Source organism: Canis lupus, chromosome 5, assembly GCF_011100685.1.
Source record: "Canis lupus familiaris isolate Mischka breed German Shepherd chromosome 5, alternate assembly UU_Cfam_GSD_1.0, whole genome shotgun sequence".
Classification (NCBI taxonomy): Eukaryota; Metazoa; Chordata; class Mammalia; order Carnivora; family Canidae; genus Canis; species Canis lupus.
The window spans coordinates 78,571,705-78,591,143 of NC_049226.1; the positions used below are offsets into that span (position 1 = coordinate 78,571,705).

Consider the following 19,439-nt stretch of genomic DNA (forward strand, 5'->3'; position numbering starts at 1 on the left):
ATGCAAAAGAAATATGGGGCACCACTCTAACCTGCTTATGGCCATTGTTTCCCAAGTACAGACACCTGCACAGAGATACACAGACATATATTTATTAACTCACACAGATGGGACTGAAGTGACTAACCATTCTGAAATGCAGAGAAGTAAAACCCAATGAATTCTCCCCACATCCTACACAGCGCATGCACACCCACCAACACACCTCCTCAACAAGAATAAGATCCAGAAGTCCTTAAACAGTTTTGTAGGCATCAATTACAAATTAATGAAACCTGCTGAGGCCAAACACACAAAGACACACAGTTCAAGATATAAGCACTGAAGCAAGGCAGATGCCTTATAGAAAGAATCAGAAATTCCAAAACTGAAAAGATTATATCCTGGATATCAAAGCAAATGATGAATTCAGGGTGAACAGATTTGTATCCTGGACACTAAAGCCCATGGTAAGTTCAGGAAGCACAGTCAATGACTTCAAAAATTCTCTATACCACCCAAATTTTAAAAAATTAAAGTTGAATGGTTTCAATCCTTTATAAGATTGTTCTTGCAGTGGACAAAGCTTTGGTCAATGGTCTTAGTCTTTCCAGCTGGCTTCAAGGGCTCTGCCTCCAAATCAGTCCTTAGCATCCTTTCTTTTTTCCATTTTCTTGAGTAAGGGATGCTCTGTTCACTTCATATGAGCTTAGATTCATGAGGTGCTGAGACACAGGAGTGTTGAGGCCCTTCAGATTTTTCTAGATTTAACCGCAAGTGAGCCAACACAGGGTCTTGGCACTGGTTAATACATTTGTACCATAAGGCTGTTTGTTACTGGATCCAATCGGATGCCCCAATGAAAGCAAGAACAAAGAAACAACTAAAGTAGTCTTTCCCTTACTCCCCCCAAAACAGCCCATTCCTTTCTGAGTCCAGGCTCCTGAATGCACATGAAACTGTGTAGCATTGGCTGGGGGGGAGCAGTACTCCCTCCTCAGCTGGAGGCTGCATTCAGAAAGAATAGATTTTTCCTGGCTTCTGATAGTCTGAAACATTGTGCCTGTCACTCAGAGGGTGAGCAAAATAGGGTTCAGAAGAGAAAGCAGAGATGAATAAACAGATTCGAGAGTGGGAAGAGCATACAGAGCGGAGATGGCAGAGACTGATACCACACCTACCCTGGGATGGGCCACTCTCCCTGTGCCTGAAAGAGGCTCCTAGGCTATTTTAATTATAAATATTTATATCATGGAAGCAAATTCAGAAGGATTTATATCCCAGGGGAGTGCAGATCAATAGATCTGTGCAAACCTCATCTCCAGGCTGACCACTTAACACTGTTATCACCGATTAGGGCTGCCTGGCCCTCTGGGAGGGTGTCGGTTCTCCTCTTGTCCTCTGTAGGTCCACCCCATCCTTGGCCCCAAGAGGAAATCAATATCAGGAGGCAGGGATCGATACCCAGGACATCTGCTTGGCTACAGTGGCTCACCTTAGGACCGGAGTTTGGTTAGCCCTCATCTAACCCGCAAACTCTCCCACAACCCCTCCAATCCTCCCAGTTTTTTTTGGGGGGGGGGCATCCCAATTTTGATCTTTAGTTTGTTAACTGAAATCAGCAAAAATGCTGCTGCCTCTTTTGAGTAAGGAAAGAAAGACTTGGTTATCATTTGCCTCACTTCCCAAAAGTGAGGAAACTTACCAGCCCTCAAGGATTGGGTCATTTCCTGCCTCATGCTTCCTGCTGCCGACTGTGGCCACCACGTATTCTTCGGAGCGGCTGGAGCTGGCTGGGTTTCTGTTCCAGGTCTGCCTGCGTCTCCCTATGTTTGGTCTGCAGTTGATAGATCCTCTGCTCCTGAAGCATCCAGCTATTGACCCGCCCAGGGAAAGAAAGAAAAAAATGGAAAAAAAAATCAATTAATACTAAACGGCTTAACAAAACCCTGCATAGCACAGGCCTGAAGCTTATAGGGTAGGAGTTGGGGTGGTCTCAGTGGCAACAGTGGTTGTGGGGACAGGCTCAGCCAGCTAGAAAAGCTGATGTCCCAGGGACAGGAAGCCAATATGGTAGGCGTGATCACACATACAAACACACACACACATGCACAAGCGCACATGCATGGCAGCTCAGTCTGACATGCCCTAGTCTGGGAGCAAAGAGGATAGTGTAGGTATATGTTCATTGTGAGCTGGTGGAGGGTGACACATTTGCCAAAGCAGAAGAAGGTTTGCAACCAAACTCATAGAAGGGGTGGGTATTTTTCTTTTTTCTGGGGTTTTTTAGGGGAGGGGGAGGGGGAGGAATGGAAGGGGAGGAGATATTGTTTTGTTCTGAAAAGGTAGTATCATTTATGTGTTGCAGAGAGTTACCCCAGGCATTTCTTCGTGTGCCTCCCTATCACACGACCACATGCAGACACACATGAAGCTTTTTAAAGGGGGGCAAAAAATGAGGAGCACCATACCTCAGCTGCCAGGCCCTCTCTCTTCTGCAGGAGCTGGCTTTGAAGGTTCAGGATTTTTGCATCTCGCTGTTCCAGCTGTAAAGAGTTTACATAGGGAGGGAGCAAGGAAGGATCATGAATGTCAACCAATGAGCAATTAGCATGACAAGACTAAAGTATTGATCCACTAAAGCTCACTGCACTGCTGTAGCCCCAGAGGTAGAGCAGCTCCCCTGTCACTAACTCCGACAGTGCATTTCAGAAGCCCGTGATGTAGGGCTGGCTACTTTCGTAACCCTGACCCTTTCTCGGGGCAGGAGAGGGTGGCACCCTCATGCTGCTCATCTGCAGCTCTTATAGTGGTCCCTCCGTGGGCAGAAAGCTGCAGAGAAGAGCATAAAGAATGGAAAGATTTTGGCTGTTCTACTTCATTCATTTTTTTAAAATACAGCTCCCTCCCGATGGCACCAGGCAGCTTTATGTATTGATTGGAAGAAGGGCTAGGGAGAAATCCTGGCCTGACAGCTGGGGCTGGAACTAGTGTGGTTTACCATTCTAAATGGTCAGGGGCAAAATGCCTCCTGTAGTACTAACTTCTGGTCCACCCAAATACATACTTCCTGGGTACATTTTACTTATTTTAAACACTAAGGGTCAAAATGGGAGGGGAAAAGGTGCTATTTCACTAAAGAGGCATCGTTATTCCTAGATGTAAGTCTATAATTCATCAAAAGAGAAAATGATGGAGTCTGGGATTTAGCAGACACAGTGTTTTGCTACACTAGCCAGGGGAAGCATTATCCCTTTTAGTTTCCCCATTCTCCATTGATTCTTTTCCTTGTTACTCTTAACTATGCACATACTAACATTTCTTCATCATGTCTTCTATTTGTTTCCCTTAACCACTCCACACCTTTACAACTTCACTTCTTAAATTGCTTTTCCAATCTCATTCCATATCTTTCTTTGATGATCTACTAGCAGTCTGTCTCCTCCCCGGAATCTTTCAAGTAGTGGTGATCATTTATTCTTGGGTGAGCTTCACTATGTACCCAAAACTTCTCTCTCATGATGGGCAATACAGATATGGTGTCTATACTCAAAGAATTTATAGACTACCTGAATCCATGATAACAAAACCATCCATCCATTCTCCATCCATCCATCTATACATTTGTTCATTCATTCAATCTGTGCTTGTTGAGAACTTCCTAATATGAGGAGCTGCTCTTTTGTAAAAATACAATGGGGTGGCAGAGACTTGAGTGCTTGTTAATAACCATTTTCTCTTCTTCTTCCTGGGTAATCTATAGAGCCTTGTGACTGAGTTCTGGCCAAAAGAATGTGGGTAGGATTGAGGCATGCCTTGCCTAACTCACAAAAACCTTGTACTTTATCCTTATTCTCTTTCCCTTCCACTGTAACCTGGATAGCAATATGTTGAAGATGGTGGTGCAACCTAGGTCTCTGGGATCCAGTTGAAAAGAGTTGCATGACCTGCCCTGGACTATGGTATGAATAAATATTTATTGAGTTAAGTTACTGAGGATGTTTTGTGTTAGCATCAATGTAGCCGTTAGTGTTACTCTTACTAATAAAAATGTTAAACAAGAATAGACATGGCACCTGCCTTCACAGAGCTTGCAGTTCAGTAGGTGAGAGAGATATTTAAAAAAATAATTTCAAACATAAATGTGAAGGCACAACTGTGGTAGGTGTGATAGGGAGAGGGTATCTTAGCCAATATACACATATATCAGAGAAAAGTTACCTAGATGACTGCCATTGCACAATTATGTTGAGGTCTGAAGCATAAGGGAACTGAGAAGACATAAGAGTATTCTAGAAATAGGGAACAGAACTAGCAAAGCTACTATGGGAAGAAGGAGTGAGGTGCATTCTAGGAACTGAAAGAACCCTCTGTGAGAACACAGAGACGAGAAGGGAAATGGTACAACATGAGGTTGGGGAAATAGGTAAAGTTCATTCAGGGCCTTGTAGATTATGGATTAGTTTCCATCCTAAAATCACTAGGAAGCCACTATAGTGTTTTAAGTAATACTGATAACAAGTTCAGATCTGTATGTCATATGAAAAGTTCTCTCTGGGTACAGTATGAAAAATAAACTGATATTTCCATTTCCAGCCATATGGTAGAACAGAAATGTTCCTTTCATCAAAAATGTTAAGATATTCCAAATACAGTAGAACACGTGCTCTTTTAAATAAATGGCTAAACTTGCAAGTACAGAACTCCCAAATGCTAGGTACAAATAAGGAATTGAAATGAGAGCGGTAAGCCATGGAACATGTATCTGCCTTGAGGAGTACAGCTCAGTCTCAGTGATGGTAGCAAATGGCTTTTAACACTCATGTGGGGACAGGGGCCCATGCAAGTTAGGAAGTTGGATATCCCCATGCAAAACTAGGATCCTTAAGAAGATAGCCTAGGGGAGAAAAAACTCAGCTGTTGTTCCAAGGATGCTTGACATCTTCTGGCCCATGGGTGGGAAAAAGTCTCCCCTGAGAATGTGTGACTATGCCTTACAGGTTTGAGGAATTATCTTTACTATTCACCAAGTTCAGAGACCTGTAGGCAGAAAAATTAAAATCAAACTTGGTCTCAGGCTAGTAACATAGCCGTGGCCTCTGGCAGGAGCAAACCCAAAAATATCCTGGAGGGTCAGCTGGGATTTTCACAGAGCAAACTCTACTGAAGATATATCCACATGTTACAAAACTAGGAACCATGAGTGAGAGGAGTAGACAAAAAAGAGAGCAAATGTAGAGCTCTGAGAATTTCAGAAGATAGAACAACCTGGTAGAAACTGCAAATTAAGTGTGCTTAAAGCAATTAAAAACATGAAAGAAGGTATCAAAATCATACAAAAATAGTGATGCATTACGAGAAAATAGACTGAAATGGAGAGGGGTGATCAAGCATGCAGCCCTTTTGCCAAATGTGCTGGACTCGGTACAGATCAGCATTTAGGAAGCAGTCATTTTTATCTATCTCTTTTGCTCCTTTTGTTAGGTATGTTATTTATATAAGACAAACCTCCCATTTGCTTTGTCAGTGACATATAAAATATAAGGGCATAATGACTGCCCCTAAGCCAGGAAGTATTTTTCATATTTAAAACTGATGGTCAGCTCATAAGACATTCTCTGTTATGATTGTTGAAGTGTCTCAAAAAGGAAAATATCATCTCAGTGTGATTTCTTAGCTTCTTTGCACTCTTCAGCTCAATGGTCTCTTTCCAGCTGGGCACAAATTGAGAACACTGGCCTTTTAAATGGTGGACAAAGAGCCGTAATGGGAGGTAGGTGGCAAGCATCAAAGGAAAGCTCAAAATAAGAAAGGCTCATTATTTTATCAGAAACTTTTGTTCTTGCTTCTGTTTCAAAAAATTATTCCTATACCCATAAAAGAACTAGGAATAAGTAATACAGTAACACCAAGAGGTTACCTGGTCAGCCTGAACTGATACTGTGGAAGAACCAATACTGCTTTACAAATTGCAGGATATTCCTTTATGTGAAGATGCAGGTTCGAGTTATAATAAGAGTTTTTGGTAATGGAGAGACTTATTATTTTTTTAAGATTTTATTTATTTATTCATGAGCGACAGAGAGAGAGAGAGAGAGAGAGAGAGAGAGGCAGAAACATAGGCAGAGGGAGAAGCAGGCTCTCTGCAAGGAGCCCAATGTAGGACTTGATCCCGAACCCCAGGATGATGCCCTGAGCCAAAGGCAGACGCTCAACTGTTGAGCCACCCAGGTGTCCCTATAATGGAGAGACTTAGATGGAATTGGATGATCCCAAGCTGGTGGGAATCAGATCAATTTCACACCTCTAATCTCCTGACACACTGATCATCATCACTACCATTGTTACTTTTTACTAAAGTTAAAGCTAGTTGAAGCTAGTTGCCAGACTATGTGTTATTCTATTTAATTGTCAGAAAACCTCTGCAGAGTGGGCACTGATATCCCCATTTCTCAGATGACAGACATAGAAAAACCTAATAGCCCAAATTCTCTTAACCTATACCAGAATCAGGGGAAAGATCAATGCCCTTAGCCTTCCTTAGCAGATTTAAATAGAGGCAAAGATATTCATGGCCCTAAAAAGAGCAGGGGCTCCTAGAAAATTTATTTTTTGTGTGTGTACCTTTAAAGAAAGTTGTCTTCTGAGCAACCAAAATGGACAACTGAGCTCAGCTACATTTGTTTTTCTTCCAGTAGAAAATGCAGATTTACTCCAGTGGGAGAGAGATATGTGAACAGTAATTTATAGAATTTGGTGCACTAGTGGGACTGCTTTCAATCAGAGCTGTTTATGGTGAAAAGAGTCAGGTTATCTGAGCTCTTTTCTTTTTCCCCTCAGCCAAATATCTTACCCATCCGTGAGGTGTGCTGCTTGTCCCTTCAGATGTGTCCGGGTCTGTCCACACCAGTACCCCAAGGTCATTTTTGTCTAAGCCACCATCATATTATCCTCAGAAACCTCCTATTGGGCCTGCCTGCCTTTACTTTTACAACTTGAGATCAGTTCTCACAGCAGCCAAAGCAATCTTTTACAAATTAAATCAGATACTACTGATTTAGTAGTGTTCTGATCTTAAAACACTCAAATATCCTGTGTACTGGGCACTCAGTGCTCTTCTTTGCCTGGAAGGCTCTATCCCCAGATCTTTACATGGCTGCTCCTCTTGTTCTTTAGGTATTGGCTCAAATATCACCTTCTCAGAGGTCACCCACCTCAGAGCCTACTCCCTATCCCTTAACCTGCTTTGTTATCTTGCTTTTGAACACCCAGTCTCAACTGCCAAGCACAGTGCCTGGCATATGGACATTTAGTAATATTTACAATAATGAATACATAAGTTGCATATCTTCATTGACACCCATGATTTAAGATAAGAGGAAACGAAATGTTCAATGACTAAGGAAAGTTATTATTAATAAATCATCTTTGGAAAGGAAGATTTTGAGAATTTTCTCAAGGAAGATAATTTATATAGGGAAATCAGAAGAGATAATTTTTTATTAGGAATATTGTTGTGGGTTAAATTAGGCTCATAAAAATAAAAGTCTGGGCTGGTGACTATTTGGACTTACTATTTAGAAAGTTGCAATAATAATAACCAAGTGTACATTTATTATTTTATAGTATAAATAGTACTTTGCACATCTTTTAAAAATAACAACTCTATGAAGGAAACAAGTATTCTTCTTTGCATTTTACAGATAAAAAAATTGCAAGAGGCATATAGCTAGTGAGTGTCAGGTCACAGCATAGTCGGGTAAAACGGAATACTCAAAGATCCACCTTAAGAGAATATTTTCATTTAAAGCATACTTTGAAAAACGACAGATGGGACACAGAGAAGAAAAACTTCTGTTTAGGGTGGTCTATTAAGTTCCAAAAGGGTGGTGTGTTCAATTCCTAAGGCTGTTGTAAAAAATTACCACAAACTGGGTGGCTTAAAACAGGGGAAATCTATTCTCTCACAATTTGAGAGGCTAGCAGTATAAAATCAAGGTGTTGGCAAGGCTACACTCTTTCTGAAGTCTCTAACACAGGACTCTTCCTTGCCTCTTCCAGCTTCTGGTGGTTCCTGGCAATCCTTGGTATTTCTTGGCTTGTAGGAACATCACTCTAATATCTGCCTTTGTCTTCACGTGATCTTCCCTCTGAATCTGTGTATTCTCTCCTCTTCTTATAAGGAAGGACATCAGTCTTTGGATTTAGGGCCCAGATTAATTCACTATGACCTCAACTTGACTAATTACATCTGCAAAGACCCTTTTTCCAAATAAGGTCTTTGGATTCTGGGATTCTGGATGGATATGAATTTGGGGGCTGTGGGGGTGGGGGAGGAACACCATTCAACCCACTATAGATAAGTATCAAACTTCTCAGATGCCTCCCTTTCCTATTCACTCTCTTTAAAAGAGTAGGTATCACATTTAATGCAATCCCGATCAAAATATCATCAACATTTCTCACAGAGCTGGAACAAACAATCCTAAAATTTGTATGCAACCAGAAAAGACCCCAAATAGCCAAAGGAATGTTGAAAAAGAAAACCAAAGGTTGTAGCATCACAACTCCAGACTTCAAGCTATATTATAGAGCTGTCATCATCAAGACAGTATGGTAAAAAAAAAAAAAAAAAAAAAGACAGTATGGTACTGGCACAAAAACAGACACAGATCAATGGAACAAAATAGAGAACCCCAAAATGGACCCTCAACACTATGGTCAATCAATCTCTGATGAAACAAAAAATATTCAATGGAAAAAAGATAGTCTCTTCTATAAATGATGTTGGGAAAATTGGATAGCCACATGCATAGGAATGAAACTGGACCATTTTCTTACATCATACACAAAAATAATCTCAAAATGGATGAAAGACCTAAATGTGAGACAGGAATCCATCAAAATCCTAGAGGAGAACACAGGCAGCAACTTCTATGGCCTTGGCTGCAGCAACCTAGGCACATTTCCAAAAGCAAGGGAAACAAAAGCAAAAAATGAATTACTGGTACTTTACCAAGATAAAAAGCTTTTGCACAGCAAAGGAAACAGTTAAGAAAACCAAAAGACAACCTACAGATAAGAGAAGATATTTGCGGGCAGCCTGGGTGGCTCGGTGGTTTAGCACTGCTTTTGGCCCAGGGCCTGATCCTGGAGACCCAAGATAGAGTCCCATGTCGGGCTCCCTGCATGGAGCCTGCTTCTCCCTCTGCCTGTGTCTCTGCCTGTCTCTCTGTGTCTCTCATGAATAAATAAAATCTTAAAAAAAAAAAAAGAAGATATTTGCAAAGGTCTTATCAGATAAAGGGCTAGTATCTAAAACCTATAAAGAACATATCAAATTCAACACCCAAAGAACAAAAAATCCAGTCAAGAAATGGGCAGAAGACATGAACAGACATTTCTCCAAAAAGGACATTCAAATGATTAACAGACACATGAAAAAATGCTTAACATCACTTGGCATCAAAATCAAAATAACAGTGAGATACTACCTCAAAATGGCTAGAATTAAAATTAACAAGTCAGGAAAGGATAGATGTAACAAATCAGGAAAGCAGAGAAAGGAGAACGCTCTTACACTGTCAGTAGGACTCTCTCCCTCTCTCTGTGTCTCTCACGAATTAAATAAATAAAATCTTTTTTAAAAAGTTGAAAATAGAACTACCCTATGACTCAGCAATTATACTACTAGGTATTTATCCAAAGGACACAAACATAGTGATTCAAAGGGGCACATGCACCACAATGTATAGCAGAAATATCTACACTAGCCAAACTGTGGAAAAAGGACAGCTGTTCACTGACAGACAAATGGCTAAAGATATGGTATATATACACAATGGAATATTACTCAGCCATCAAAAAGAATTAAATTTTTCCATTTGCCATGATGTGGATGGAACTAGAGGGTATTATGCTAAGTGAAATAAGTCAATCATAGAGAGATAATTATCATATGATTTCATTCATATGTGGACTTTAAGAAACAAAATAGAAGATCATAAGGGAAGGGAGGAAAAATAGAACAAGATGAAATCAGAGAGGGAGACCAATCATAAGAGACTCTTAACTATAGAGGAAAAGAGGTTGCTGGAGGAAAAGGATGTTGGGGGATGGGGTAACGAGTTGGTGGGCATTAAGGAGGACATGTGATGTAATGAGCACTGAATGTTAGATGCAACTGATCAATCAATGAACTCTCCTCTGAAACTAATAATATACTATATATTAATTAATTGAATTTAAATAAAATTGAATTTTAAAAAGAGTACATAGCCCTATATTTGCTAATTGTATTCTGTTCTTTCCCCTTCCAGTGACTCATATCCACTAGCTCTTTTATTCCTGTTCCTTTCCCCATCAGAAATATTTCTTTAACATGCTATGTGAATTAATCACACACACATAAGCACACACATGCATCTAGAGTATTAGTAGAGCCTTTCCCAGGGTATGGATCCTAACTATGTTTCCAAAGTCAGACAGTGTATATATATATATATATACACATAACTGTAGTATATATATACACATATATATATTACAATGGATAATATTCCATTATATATTAATATATAATGGAATATTATCCAGCCATAAAAAAGAAGGAAATGTTGCCATTTGCAACAACATGATGGAGCTAGAGTATATCATGCTAAGCAAAATAAGCCAGTTAGAGAAAGACAAATACCATATGATTTCACTGATATATGGGAATTCAAGAGATAAAACAAATGAACAAAAGTTAAAAAAAAAAAAAGGAGAGAGACAAACCAAAAAACAGTTTCTTAACTATAGAGAACAAATAGATGGTTACCAGAGAGGAAGTGGGTGGGGGGATGTATTAAATAGGTGATGGGGGGATCCCTGGGTGGCGCAGCGGTTTAGCGCCTGCCTTTGGCCCAGGGCACAATCCTGGAGACCCGGGATTGAATCCCATGTCGGGCTCCCGGTGCATGGAGCCTGCTTCTCCCTCTGCCTGTGACTCTGCCTCTCTCTCTCTCTGTGTGACTATCATAAATAAATAAAAATTTAAAAAAAATAAATTAAAAAAAATAAATAGGTGATGGGGATTAGGAGTACACTGTCTTGATGAACACTCAGTAATGTATGGAACTATTGGATCACTATACTGTATATCTGAAACTAATAAGTTAACTATATGTTAACTTACACTGGAATTAAAAAAAAGAAAGACAATGCCTTATTTTAGAATCTCTTAATACTGGTCCATTTTGAGGCCATAAGCATTATTTTTTTTTTTTTAATTTTTATTTATTTATGATAGTCACAGAGAGCGAGAGAGAGAGAGAGGCAGAGACACAGGCAGAGGGAGAAGCAGGCTCCATGCACCGGGAGCCCGACATGGGATTCGATCCCGGGTCTCCAGGATCACGCCCTGGGCCAAAGGCAGGCGCCAAACCGCTGCGCCACCCAGGGATCCCCATAAGCATTATTTCAAGTGAATGTTTACCACTGTTTTTATAAAGCAGCAACTCATGTTCATAGATATTGTGGTTTGTAAGATCTCTCTTGTTATCTATTTAATTTCCCTGCCCTGGTTATAGAGGAGGTCTCATACCTACAAAGAATCATTTGTACTTTCTTTGCATGTAGCTTGAACTAGCTTGTTGTCTCACTTAATAGGATTATAATCAGTTCATACTGATAGCAAGAGACTTACATTGTTGAATGAAGATTTTTTTGTTTGTTTTCTCTACTAAAAGAAGCTTCTGGATCTCGGAACTTAAAATTCTATCTTCTTTCTTCTTAAAAGGGAAAATTAAAGGGGCACCTGGGTGTCTCAGTTGGTTAAGCATCTGCCTTCCACCCTGGGATTGAGCTGGCCTCAGGCTCCCTGTTTACTGGGGAGTCTGCTTCTCCCTCTGCCTGGGCACCCCTCCCCCCCACTCTCTCTCTCTCTCTCTCTCAAATAAATAAATAAATAAATAAATAAATAAATAAATATTTAAAACAAAAGGAAAATTAAAAAGAAAACATGAAATTATGCCTTTGCACATAGAAGGAATTCAATCAATATTGATTTCATTTGGATATTTGGAGCAATATTTTGATTCAAGTTATACTGTAGGAATAAACACAAATGACATTTGCTCAGTAAGGGAAAAATGGCATTGGAACAGTACCCAACAAATGCACCAAAATAAATTCTAGATGAATTAAAAATATACAAATAAAAGCACAACATTACTAGAAGAAATAATGAGAGCATTAAAAAAATAATATGGGAGTGAGAAAAGTCCTTCCTAAAATATGGCACAAACTCCAGAAGTCATAATATAAGGATTCATAACTTCATAATATTAAAATCAAAACCAATTTCTGTATTGCAAAACACATAATTACCAAAATAAGAGAGATGACAGACTGGGAAACTTTGTAATTCATTTCATAGACAAGTTGCTAATTTATATAATGTATAAAAAGCTTATATAAATTGTATAAAAGTATAATAACCTGGGCAGCCCCGGTGGCTCAGCGGTTTAGCGCCACCTTCAGCCCAGGGCATGATCCTGGAGACCCAGGATTGAGTCCCACGTCGGGCTCCCTGCATGGAGCCTGCTTCTCCCTCTGCCTGTGTTTCTGCCTCTCTCTCTCTCTCTCCCTTCTCTCTGTGTATTTTCATGAATAAATAAATAAATTCTTTTAAAAAATTAAAATAAAATAAAAGTATAATAACCTAATGCAAAACCAGCAAATAGTTCATAGGAAAAGAAATAAAATGATTTTAAACATATAAAAGCAATCTCACTCACAGTAAGAGAAATACAAATTAAATTCTCACTGATATACAATTTAATACTGAATACATTGTCAAAACTCCAAAATTATTGATAATACAATGTATTTTTATTTATTTATTTATTTATTTATTTATTTATGATAGAGAGAGAGGCAGAGACACAGGCGGAGGGACAAGCAGGCTCCATGCCGGGAGCCCCACGTGGGACTTGATCCCGGGACTCCAGGATCACCCCTGGGCCAAAGGCAGGCGTGAAACCACTGAGCCACCCAAGGATCCCGATAATACAATGTATTAGTGAAGATGTGGCAAAAAAAAGTTTTTCTACACATTGCTGGTGGGAGTAAAAACTGGCACAATATCTATGGGATTCAAGTTTTTAAGATCCATTAAAATGATATGCACATACTTTTTGACCTAGCAAGTCCAGTTCTATGAATTTATTCTACAGATATATCTTCACACATGTGAAATGGCATTGTGTCACAACTTCGTAATAGTAAAAGATTAACTACTACCTAAATGTCTATCAGTAGGAGGCTGGTTAAATAAATAATGGTTTAGCCAACAATGGGATATCATGAAGCTATAGAAATGACTGAGGACTCTCCCACACAGAAATTCCTTCTCTGTAATCATTGCAGAGAAATGAAATAGATGACAGGAGAGGTCCAGAAAGATCATAAATACCTATAAACATGAAATATATATATAAAAGATGCAGAGCAGGATGCTTAGTGTGTATTGGTGTAAAAATGGGGAGGGGAGTATATGCAGGTATATATTTGCTTGTATATGCATAAAATATATTTAAAAGGACACACAAAAACTTGGTAACATGGATTGCCTTCGGCAAGGGAACTGAGTAGGTGGGAGACACAGAGAAAGAGTACCTTCTGTACTTTATGAATTCTAAGAATGTATTCCCTATTTAATAAGTTAATTAATTAATTAGAGATATCTCTCACACAGAGACACACCCATAAGCACAGACAAATATCAAACTTCATTTGCTACCACACTCAGGCCTAGAAAGATAAGTAAGTCCCCAGCATGCTACATTTTGGCAACATCATCAGGCTACTGGGTCTTGAAACTTAATGACACACGTGTTATAATTAGGATAATAGAACTCATCAGCCAAATATGTCCATCTCCTGAATTCCTAGCATTTATGCACATTCACTGAATGAAAAAATTCAGAATTAAGGATAAACTACAGGTGAAACAGTAAATAGCCTTTGTGGATAATCTCAACTATTAATAAAGTAAATATATACATGGTTGTTATACCTGGTAAGCTTGGAGACTTGGTTTCCATCACTGGGCTATGAGCTTGGTAAAGTCACTTAAACTAGGAGAGCTGGCTACCACATTAGTAAATAGAGAGTGTGGACTAGATCATTTTTTAAAAAATATTTTATTTATTTATTCATGAGAGACACAGAGAAAGAGAGAGAAGCAGAGACATAGGCAGAAGGAGAAGCAGGTTCCATGCAGGGAGCCTGTTGTGGGACTCAATCCCGGGACTCCAGGATCACGCCCTGGGCCAAAGGCAGGCGCTAGACCACTGAGCCACCCAGGGATCCCCTGGACTAGATCATTTTTAATGCTTCTTCCAGGTGCATTTCTCCGACAGGTATAATTGCAACATTCTTTATCAGAGTGTATGGTGACCAAGCTCTGTACTATAGGGTTATGTCTAAGTCTCCAGCTTCTTAGACTGGTGAAGACCCCAGAGAATTCCCCTGCATTCCAGTCTGACCCTTTCCCCTTTGCCTTAAAATATACAAAAATCTTCCTGTTATCCAAAAAACCTTTTGGGAGCCAATAGTTCATCTAACTATCTTACTGTTTCTTACTTCCCTTTATCTGCCAAATTTCTTAAATATAGGGTTTGTACCTGTTCCTTCCATGATTTAAAGCAACTGACATTTCGTTTGTCTCTCTTATCAAGGTGCAATTCACATTACATAAAGTTAATCATTTAAAGCACAACTCAGAGCAGCCCAGCTGGCTCTGGGCAGCCTGGGTGGCTCAGGGGTTTAGCGCCGCCTTCAGCCCAGGGTGTGATCCTGGAGACCCGGGATCAAATCCCACGTCAGGCTCCCTGCATGGAGCCTGCTTCTTCCTCTGCCTGTGTTTCTCTCTCTCTCTCTCTCTGTGTCTCTCATGAATAAATAAATAAAATCTTTCAAAAAAAAAAAAAGCACAACTCAGTGACATTTAGTACATTCACAGTGTTGTCTAAGCAACACCTCCATCTAGTTTTAAAATATCCTCATCACCTTCCATCAGACCTCATGCTGATTAAGTAGGCACTCCTCACTCCTTCCTTCCCTCAGTCCCTGGCAATCATTTTCTATCTTTATGGACTTAACTATTCTGGATATTTCATATAAATATATAAATTGAACATGACGACCTATGTAACCTTTGGCATCTGGATTATTTTACTTATTTGTTATTTGAATATGCTGACTCATTCCCTTCACAGGTTCTTTGTACTTACTGGTCCTTTTTGGAATGCTCATTACCCAGATCTTTGCATGGCTGTTTCTTTCACATCATTCAGGTCCTCTGACCACTCTGGTTAATAGATTCACCCAATCACAGTCTGTTTCACATTATCCCATCATATCTTCTTCATTGAACTTAACCATTCTGAAATTTTCTTGTTTATATTTTCTTATATTCTCTTCTAAAATGTAGCTCCTGCTTGCATCATCTGTTGCTATGTCACTTGTACTTGGCAAATAGTGACTGTTAAATATTTGCTGACTGATGAATAATTGCACTACGGTTGTGTCAAATACTAAAATGATGGTATGTTTAAGGCACAGTGTTGACTCCAAGAAGGGAGACATCCTGGAGGGGTTCTGTATGAGTGCCTTGACATTTGTGAATGTCTGGCTTCTAGTTTTCTACTTCCATGCCCACCTTCACAGTTATCATAATCATGTCTATACCCCAAACAGATGTGTCCCATGTATACTCCTTTATTTCCAACTACCTAGTGGAAATTTCCAATTTATCATTCCCCAGACCCAGCTGATCTCTGCAATGGTTTTTTTTTTTTTTTTTTTTTTTTTCCTGCAAATTTAGGATTTTAGGGCCTGCTCTAACCATTCTGTCCTCTTCATCTGTGACATCCATCCTGGCAAAACATCAGTTTCTTCAATATTTCTAGTGTTGTATTCCATTCCCTAAGAGAATCAATTGATTTATCCAGATTCCAAACATATCAGAATTAGCATATTGTGATCCTCAATAAATATGGCTTCCCCTTTACCATTGCCTAGCCACATTTCCCTTATATCTATATAAGGCCTTTGCTGACCATTGCTGTTCTCATTTATTTGTCCCTCATCTGACCTCCTGAAGTCCATATCTGTACTTCTCTTTTTGATCCTTAACAAATATGATTTTGTTTAAATGAAAATTACTCACTGATTTATCCCAGTAGAACAGAAAATTCTTGAAGTGTAGGTTGTTTAAAAATTTTTAAATAATATACACAGCCTTGTACCCAGAGCTATGTGCATATCATACACACATAAGTAATATCTTAATGATAAATAAATATGGTTATTAAGAAACTATGACAGAAACTCTTGTGGGCTAGGAACAGGTTTTCAGAGAGGCTGAAAATAGAGATGATTGGTATCTTGGCTTCCTATACATCTATTTTGCAGTATTCCCAAAACTGGCTGCATATTAGAATCACATGGGAAGTTTACCAATGCCAGGGACTCAAAGAGATTCTAACTTAGCTGGTCTGGTTTGGAGTATTAGTGTTCTGTGGAAACTCCCTATGTAATTCCAATGTATAGAACTACTGGGTGGGCCGTCCGGGTGGCTCAGTAGTTTGGTGCCACCTTCCTCTGGGCATAATCCTGGAGACCTGGGATCGAGTCCCACTATGGCTCCCCCGAGGAGCCTGCTTCTCCCTCTGCCTGTGTCTCTGTTTCTCTCTCTGTATCTTTCATTAATGGATGAATAAAATCTTAAAAAAAAAAAAAACTACTGGGCAAGACTTTCAGAACTTATCACGTTCTATAAATATCTAACTATATATTTCCATCATACTTTTTTTTTCTTGAGTCTGTGGGGTTTTTGTATGACATATTTAGATATTATGTCAAATCACTATACGACCTACACAGTACAGCAGGAGTACTGCTGAAATGGGAACTTTCAGTTTAGAATAATCTCAATATGGGGTGTTTGGGGAAAACAGTCAGACAGAGAAGGGCAGACACTATTTGTTGGCCATTCAATGACGTGTACTACTTTTTTTCTTGGCTTATAAAGTCCATATTTTGTTCAGGTGGCGATGTTCTTTCCTCAGAGGATGGATCATGATTGCCTAAACTTATTTGGCAATCCCATTGTCCTGTCTTTGGTTTTCACCTTCTCAGCCACTGAAGCTAAGGTGACTGAAAAAGTCATAGCCAAAGATAATTTTGTGCAAGTCTACTGATGGGCTACTAATAGTTGGATTTCTAAAAAAAAGAGACTGGGGATCCCTGGGTGGCTCAGGGGTTTAGTGCCTGCCTTTGGCCCAGGGCGTGATCCTGGAGTCCTAGGATCGAGTCCCACATCAGGCTCCCTGCATGGAGCCTGCTTCTCTCTCTGCCTGTGTCTCTGCCTCTTTCCCTCTCTGTGTCTCTCATGAATAAATAAATAAAATCTTAAGAAAGAAAGAAAGAAAGAAGAAAGAAAGAAAGAAAGAAAGAAAGAAAGAAAGAAAGAAAGAAAGAAAGAAAGAAAGAAAGAAAGAAAGAAAGACTGGGCTTATGTGTGCCACCTATTTTCATTTCCTTTCCTGACTGTATACTTTCTCAGTCATCACCACTGAGTAGCAAGCACAGAGACAAAAGCCAATATACTAAAGATGGTAGAACAGGACAACAAGGTTTTGAGTTAATGATAATAATATTCTTGAGTATTTGAAACTACAAATGTCCTAATATCCTCTTACTATGTGAGAGTAAATGTCTCTCTTATATACTCAACTAATAAAAGTTGAATTTTTTGTTACTTGCTCCCAGAAGTATTCCAAGGTGTCTTAGTCTGCTTGGGCTGCCATAACAAAACTATAGATCTATGATTTAAACAACAGAAATTAATTTTCTCACAATTCTGGAGGCTAGAAGTCCCAGACCTAGTTCCAGCAGGGTCTGTTCCTGGTAATGATTCTCTTCCTGGCTTGAGCTCCTTCTCACTGTATCTTCATTGCCTTTCCTTAACGTGTATGTAGAGAGAGAGAACAAGCTCTCTTGTGCTGCTTCTTATAAGGACATAAATCTTATCATGAGGAATCTACCTTTGTGACCTCATCTAAGCCTAATTACCTCTCAAAGGTCCCATCTCCAAATATCATCATATTGGAGGTTAGGATTTCAAATAAGGAACTTTGGGGTGGGGGAACACAAATATGCAGTCCATATACCAATTGTTAAAAAATTCCTCTATTCACATATAGGAATATCGTTACCCTATGACCATGCTCAAGGTAAAAGAAAAGCCTGTTGTACGTTTTTATTTTATTTGTTTATTTATTTATTTATTTAATTCATGAGAGACAGAGAGAGAGAGAGAGAGAGAGGTGGAGGTATACGCAGAGGGAGAGGCAGACTCCATGCAGGGAGCCTGATGTAGAACTCGATCCTGGGACTCCAGGATCACTCCCTGAGCCAAAGGCAGACAGACGCTCAACCGCTGAGCCATTCAGGAGTCCCAACCTGTTGTATGTTTTTAATGGCTTTCTTCAGGGTTTGGTTGAAAATTATAGAATTACCATAGAGGAGATCATGTAACACATAAAATGTGGCAAAAATACAAAATATACTCCCTCAAAGCTACAAAACAATTACAAAAGTAGAAATTATCTATTTATTTGCTAAATATTCACTGAATGCCTACTGTGCATTGTGCATCTGAGGGATTTAAAGGTGAGAATATCAGGATTCCAGTCTTGTATACTCTATCAGGCAAGATAAGAGAAACATGAATGACTGATGAAGAAAGAGTATAATACTCACCCTATAGAGATACAAAGTGTTGTAGAAGTTCAGTGTTAGGAGAAAGAATTTCATTGAAGAGGTCAGATTTGGCATGTCTCTTAATTTAGTAGGAGAATCTCTATAGAAACCAGATGTGAGAGATGCCTGGGTGGCTTAGTGGTTGAGCATCTACCTTTGGCTCAGGTCATCATCCTGGGGTCCTGGGATGGAGTCCTGCATCAGGCTCCTCCTACCTGTCTCTGCCTCCCTCTCTCTCTCTTTGTCTCTCATGAATAAATAAATAAAATCTTAAAAAAAAAAAAAGAAACCAGATGTGAAATTTTAAAATGAACCACATGAATACATTTTCTCATCTGCTTTGGGGTACCTTCTCTCAGAACTGATTCCCTTGCTGAAAATGGGTAGCTGATCAACTTAGTCATGAATCTGAGGTTAAGTAATCCTGCCCTTGCTGATGAAGAAGAATTACTAACTGCCTGAAGGAAAGGTTTCACTTTTATCTAGGGTCCTAACATTTTTAGGCTAATATGATATTATTTAGGAACCTGGCAAAGTAATTAACCCACAGCTTGTGTTAATACATTTATAAAACATAAAATCCTTGTTTACTTTGTCACCAGATCCATCGTCAGTACCCTTGACTATTGGGCACATTGGTGCTTCAG

At 39.4% G+C, this 19,439-nt stretch overlaps 1 long non-coding RNA gene across 3 annotated transcripts in view; it reads right to left on the bottom strand.

Annotated features, from left to right (window-relative positions):
* The window catches only part of LOC111096043, a 127,042-nt gene extending 109,037 nt beyond the window's left edge, over positions 1–18,005 (bottom strand). For all 3 annotated transcript variants that reach the window (XR_005360118.1, XR_005360119.1, XR_005360120.1), the window contains exons 1-3: positions 17,887–18,005; positions 2,451–2,525; positions 1,685–1,853 (exon numbers count right to left, since the gene is read on the bottom strand). This is a non-coding gene — a long non-coding RNA (uncharacterized LOC111096043). The remainder of the gene's footprint in view (positions 1–1,684; positions 1,854–2,450; positions 2,526–17,886) is intronic.
* Positions 18,006–19,439: the final 1,434 nt, after the last annotated feature.